Raw genomic sequence first — 7,140 nt, forward strand, 5'->3', positions numbered from 1 at the left:
CATCACCAGAGTCACCAGAAGCCTCCACCACCAGGAAGAGGTCCCACAATCCTGATTCCTCCTCCAGTTCCGAGGACGAAACCCCTGTCCCCTACCAGGAGTCAGGGACCTCGGGACTGGAGGAGGAGAGGGAGTTTATAGCGAGGCTACAAAATGTAAGTAAAACTCTAAGATATGTACTTTAAAGACTCAGTCCATTTTATGTCTGTTACATCAGACCTCACTCTGTGTTTTGTGTTTGTTTTCCTCAACAGACACCAGAGAAGGCCCTCAGGACGAGCCAGTACGGCAGGCTGGTGGCGCTGACTGCGCTCGAGGCTCAACTCAACCTGTCTAAAAAGATTTCGGAGAGGGCGAGAAGGGCAGCGTATCGAGCAGTCATCGGACTCTAACATCTCTTGATCTGTGCAGGACTTCAGTGTGAGCGGACTATTTAGAGACGATGTGACCGGCAGGTAATGTTAACGGCTATCTGCTACTGTAGCAGAGCTGCAAGTAAACGCTGAACTGAGCTGTGTGTTTTCAGTGTTAAACATTGCTGCAGGTTTTCATGCATGACTGTTATTGGTGATTTACAGAGGTGGAAGACTTACTCAGATCATGTATTGCAGTAAAAGTAGAAAAAAACTGTGTAGAGTTACAAGTTACTTGTCAGTTACAAGTCCTGCATTCAACATCTCCCTTAAGTTAAAGTACAAAAGTATTATCAAAATATACTTAAAGTACCAAAAGTAAAAGTAAAATTATGCAGTGTAATATATCTTATTTAATTCGATTATATTATTCAGTAAATTGTATTAAATGACTGATAATTTAAATAAAATGTTTTATTTAATTCAAGTAGCCTACTTGTACATCATTATTTTCTAGGGTTGAAAAATGTATACAGATTTTACATTTTCCCCTCATTCTTCTGTCGGAATGGGTACGAAGTTGGCATTGAATTTAATTTGAAATGGTATTAAAAAGGTCTTAAAAAGCCTTGAATTTAAGTTGGAGGATCCTGGGGGTACACACACACACACACACACACACACACACACACACACACACACACACACACGTAAATAGTTGTTTTATTGTGTTTTATAGATTGGTTAAGATTCATTTTATACTATTAACATGTTCTATTTTAGTAAATGTTAAGATTAATTTTCTTTTAGTGTGTTTTCAAATGTTCAATATTGGTATGTGTTCCTTTTTTCTTAAAATGACAAAACTATAATACTGAACACACTTAACCTAAACATGAAGCTAGGAATACCAAATTGGTCAGGTATTGTCAACATAGGCCCACTTTTGAGTTTGAAAAGGTTCAAGGCAATTTGTAGCTTGAAACAATCTCCAAGTTCCAGAGTTAAAAAGACAAACAGCCAGAGAACTTGAGACAGAAACCAGCCAGGACCAGTCTTAACTGTTAAATGTGCAAATAAAAAGCATTACAAAATTCAGTCCAAGCTGCCTAAAAACTTTATTTTCAAGCTAACTTTTACCATACACCCGTCTGACTTTCCTTACTGCAGTAACTGAGTATGCACTAGAGGTTCTCTGGGTGCAGGGTTAGGGCTAGCAAGCATCTACCATGGCATTTCTGAGGCAATTGAGGTATTTAGGGAACATTTGTAAATTTGTAATTCTAAACTGTTTGAGTCTGCGAATGCACATCAGTCAGCTGCCGCACCCTGATAGCTGCTGGTTCACTGTGTTTCTATAGGTTTGGGAGCAAGAAACTGCATGTAACTAGTCACTGAGGAAAAATGTAATTAATTTAGTATTACAATGGGGTTACATCTGAAAAAATCTTTTCAATTAAAAAGCTTATATGTAGCTTTATGTAGATATTGCATTTTATAAGTCTGACTATGTTGGTACTACTGTGAGGTTTAAACTGCCTGGTTTAAATTCACTGTTATTCAGCTGTATAGCCCAGTTATAAACATGTTTAGAATACTAATCAAAAAGTAATCAGATGTAATAAATTTCACTACTTTGATAAAGTAATTAAAATGGTTACTTTTTAAACTGGGTAACTAGTTATCTGTAGTCTGTTTACATTTCAAACTAAACCAAACGTGGGCCATAAGAGAACTGCATATTTGGGCCACATTAGGGGGACCTGTGGCTGAGTTTCGGGAGCCACACTCACCTGAGGTCAGCGCCGTCATTCAAGGCCAAATGTGGGCCATAAGAGAAATGCATATGTGGGCCACATTAGGGGGACCTGTGGCTGAGTTTCGGGAGCCACACTCACCTGAGGTCAGCGCCGTCATTCAAGGCCAAATGTGGGCCATAAGAGAACTGCATATGTGGGCCACATTTGGGCCACATTAGGGGGACCTGTGGCTGAGTTTCGGGAGCCACACTCACCTGAGGTCAGCGCCGTCATTCAAGGCCAAATGTGGGCCATAAGAGAACTGCATATGTGGGCCACATTTGGGCCACATTAGGGGGACCTGTGGCTGAGTTTCGGGAGCCACACTCACCTGAGGTCAGCGCCGTCATTCAAGGCCAAATGTGGGCCATAAGAGAACTGCATATGTGGGCCACATTTGGGCCACATTAGGGGGACCTGTGGCTGAGTTTCGGGAGCCACACTCACCTGAGGTCAGCGCCGTCATTCAAGGCCAAATGTGGGCCATAAGAGAACTGCATATGTGGGCCACATTTGGGCCACATTAGGGGGACCTGTGGCTGAGTTTCGGGAGCCACACTCACCTGAGGTCAGCGCCGTCATTCAAGGCCAAATGTGGGCCATAAGAGAACTGCATATGTGGGCCACATTTGGGCCACATTAGGGGGACCTGTGGCTGAGTTTCGGGAGCCACACTCACCTGAGGTCAGCGCCGTCATTCAAGGCCAAATGTGGGCCATAAGAGAACTGCATATGTGGGCCACATTTGGGCCAAAGATAAATTGCTATCTGGGTACAAGCTAACAATAGGCAACCCCCTTTTTTACATGATCTAACAAACGTTTTTTTTTATTTTAACACCTTTTTACTACCGCCATAAAGGGACAACCCACCAACAGGCTTTTTAATTCATAAATGACTGAATGCATTAAATATCTTACAAATGCATTAAATATCTTACAATATGCTTAAACAGAAGATATGCTTTTAAAATTTACTTACCCTTGTAGATGTTGCTGGAAAAGAATCCTCTTAAAAGAACAACACAGGCTGGCTTTGTTAGGGGAAAAACGTGGTAGCAAAGCTAGCTAGCAGACTAGCTAAAAAACGGAGGATAGAAAAGTGAACAAGATAGCAGGTAAAAGGTCTGCTATTAAAACGTTGTAATGTGCATTGCTGGAAAAATGCAGTCTCTTTTTCTTTCAAACAGAAAGAATTAAAAAAAAAGCAAAAATTCCAGAGGCCTTTGTTAGGGGAAAAAACGTGGTAACAAGCTAGCTAGCAGACCACGAGCTGTGTGCCCAGTCTCGACCGCAAAGAAATTGGTCAAGGTCTGACCGCGAGATGCGCTCCCAGAATCGGCCGTTAGAGACACACCCACAGCTCGAACGTAAGGACGCGCTAACGTCATTACGTCCGCGAGATGCGCTCCCAGAATCGCCCGCTAGAGACACGGTCGCAGTGCAAACGTAAGGACGCTCTAACGTCATTACGTCATTACGTCCGCGAGATGCGCTCCCAGAATCGGCCGCTAGAGACCCGGTCGCAGTGCGAACGTAAGGACGCGATAACGTCATTACGTCCGCGAGATGCGCTCCCAGAATCGGCCGCTAGAGACCCGGTCGCAGTGCGTACGTAAGGATGCGCTCCCAGAATCGGCCGCTAGAGACACGGTAGCGCCGCGAACGTAAGGACGCGATGACGTCATTACGTCAGCGTGCACGGAAGACGTGCACGGAGGTTCGACCAATCAAAACGCTAGAAAGACATGCGCGTACCACTACACACACGTGCACGCGCATTCCTGCCATGTATATACTACTCATATGGATTGAGGCTACAGGTTACCAGCAAATGTGACAAATGTGTAGTGACAAGTATTATTATTATTATTATTATATTATTATATTGGTAATATATTCCATGTTGCTGTGAGGCAAAGTAGGCTACTGCCATGTGTGTGTGTGTGTGTGTGTGTGTGTGTGTGTTGGAGTTCAGCATACCCTGCAATTTCTTACATATGCCATACAGTTACCATGCATGCATGGAAAGTTTAATTTAATTAAAAGGCAAAGTAAGCGGTCCACTATTTGTTATTTGAGACAGTTGGAATACAACATCGTAGACAGCCCTGAAGAGAAAGTTGTGGCGGGATTCAATCTCAAGCCAATTAGTGCACACAGGTAGCATATTTAACCACTTATACTGTTATTTTACACCTGAGAGCAGACTACTTTGTCAGCAGAGCCTTCAAGTCTTAACCTAGGATGTCTGAGTGTAAACCTCCAAGTGATGAGTAGTAGCACTGTGTCATGTCAACTATAGCTATCTGTCTTGACTGTCACAGTATTTACCGGTTTCCGACTTGTAAATGCTGTTCATGTCAACCTCCAAATGGTAATTATGAGTGGGATTCTTTTGAAAGCTTCAATGTCAACCCTGTTTTCTAGACATTACAAGTATTCTGTATACTATTAATTTGCAATGCAACAGCAAATTAGGAAAACTTAGCAAAACATTTTGAGATAAACGTAATGCTGACAAATTTTTGTAAGTTTGTTGTCAACATAATGAGAAAACGTTAATTGATGTATCTGACAAGTCACTAAATGGTCATAGAAAATCCTATTTGATGTGTTTTCCCAACAATATTCACTCTTGCAATATATATCCACTTGCAGCCACTTAATCATTATTAATGTATTTTATGGTTATGTTGAGTAGCTTGTGGTCACTGTGAGGTTGCGCAGCAACCAGTTTCGACTTCAGGAAGTTATTTTACTGCAGGGATTAAACAAAGTAGGACTCAAACCATTCCTTGAGATAGGTGGTCGAGAGGTATTTAAAGAAGCCTGTCTTATTTTCTCCTTTGTATATTTACTATTGTTCTTTAAAATTCAAAAGTATTTCTTATCCGATTACCCAATTAATTAATGGAATGATCGCTAGAATACTCGATTTCCAAAATACTCAAAAGCTGCAGCCAAATTTTAATGTGTTAAGTGAGCTTTAGAGGTGGTGGTAGGTGGATTTTGTAACCATTGGACACAGTGAGGCTGTTTCCAGTGTTTGTTCAAAGCTAAGCTGATCGGCTGCTACATAGTTAGCGTACAGACATGAAAGGAGTATCAATCTTCTCATCAAACTCTCCAAAAGTAAGCAAGTTCATTTCCCAAAATGTAAAACTATTCTTTTGAGGTTAGGGAAAGACTGCGGTTTTGGTTTATTATTGAAAGTGTCAACTAGAACGTGAAGCACAACACAGGATGTTAACTTTCTTAAACATTTAACCGAAACCTTGATCTTGCTTAACCCTGTATCATGCGGGACTCAGGGTGTCAAAAATGAATTAACAGTTCACATCATCCCATCATTGGAGCAAATCACTCATCATTGTGCTCTATGTCAACCCAATTAGCTGGACCTGCTGCTTCCAGCTCCTGATGCTGATGCCAAAATCTGGCCAACACCCTACACACTAGAGGTCTGATCGGGCCGAATTTTTCCGTCCGAACCGGGCCCGTGTCCGACAGAGCCGTGACCGAACCCGGCCCGAGCCCGACAGGCATTAAGATATTTATGTCCGAGCCCGACACAATTAAAATCTTGTTTTTTTTTTCATACTAATGACACATGTACGTTTGTTTGTGTGGAAAGCCCGCTTTTATTAAGTAACTATAGGAAGGCGTTCAGAAATTTCAACAGATGAGCACATCAGCGCACACGGGGGAACAAGCGCACGTTAATAAGTTGTTTAATTTAAAATGTTCAATGTGTTAACCTTTCCTGCTTGCTTCGATTCCGACCGTGATCAGAAAACCAGGGGAGACTCGTTACCTCCAGGGCCGACGTTATACAACGTTGGGGTTAAAATCCCGTTTCTGGTGAGCAGATGAATGAACTTGGCTTTCAGTCTGGGGTTTATCTCGGACACCACACACACTGTGTACAAAACATAAACTTATTCCACCAACTCTGCTTCGGTCGCATCTACACGTCTGCTTCCTCTTTCTCTATCTCTCTTGTGCCCACTTTACACACGAAATGAGCTCTCTTAAAGGAGCCACAGCACCATTTTCCAACAAATGCCTTATTGCGCTGATGTGACCAAGCCCAACCCGAACCCGACCATAATTTCTAAATATCTGTCCGAACCCGGCCCGGCCCGCGGGTACCGTCGGGACCCGTTGGGACCCGTCGGGCTCGGGTCGGGTATCCATGCCTTACTACACACCACACCAGTATCATGACTTCAGAATCAATGTGATTATGCTGCTGACAGATCAGGAAACTTTAAATGTGTGAACTAGTCCCTCCTGATTGAACCACTGGTTCATAACAAGCATGTATTTCAGAATTTATTTAGATTATATTCCACCCATTTATTTATTGATCCCTAGTTTCATTCCACAATCCATCCCTCTACAGTAGTTTGTTAAAGTGGGCGGTCAAGGTATATTGAACACCTGTTGAGGAATAAAACACATCGGAGGGGCATTTCAGTTGATTGTCTTCCCTTACCCTGCAGAGAATCTAAATTTGGCAATATTCATCCATGTATTTTCCATCTCTTCCCTCGCTCTCTGTCCCTCTCCCATCTCTGCGTGGAGATCTAAATCTGTTTCCAGCCTTCCCTCTCCCTCTGTCTCCTTCTCTCTTTCACTCATCCAATCTGTCCTGGATTCCAAATTTGTTTACATTCCTCTGTCTGTTCGGCTTCACTTGGATGGAAACATACCTAATGAACTTTCATATCTGCTCCTAAAACAAAGAGAAAGGCCCAGCTGTGGTCATACCTGGTTTATGTCAACGGGACACACACGCCCTCACTCACCCATTCTTTGTCTCTCGCACACACAAACAAAATGTGTACTCAATATAGCATGTGGCACACATACACATGCAGACAGAACAACATCAGACTGCTTGTGGACAAGTGGCTAAATCCTCCTGACAGGCCTATCTCAGAGGGAAATAAAAGAGAAGGTGGGAGCAGAGATGGGAGGGAA

General features: G+C 42.7%; 1 long non-coding RNA gene across 1 annotated transcript; it reads left to right on the forward strand.

The window, feature by feature from the left end:
- Nucleotides 1-1,020: 1,020 nt before the first annotated feature.
- Nucleotides 1,021-6,282, forward strand: LOC118495079. The gene is made up of 2 exons (XR_004897394.1): nucleotides 1,021-1,063; nucleotides 6,181-6,282. It is a non-coding gene; the product is annotated as an uncharacterized LOC118495079 (long non-coding RNA).
- The last annotated feature ends 858 nt before the right edge of the window (nucleotides 6,283-7,140 follow it).

Source organism: Sander lucioperca, chromosome 5 (genome assembly GCF_008315115.2).
Source record: "Sander lucioperca isolate FBNREF2018 chromosome 5, SLUC_FBN_1.2, whole genome shotgun sequence".
NCBI lineage: Eukaryota > Metazoa > Chordata > Actinopteri > Perciformes > Percidae > Sander > Sander lucioperca.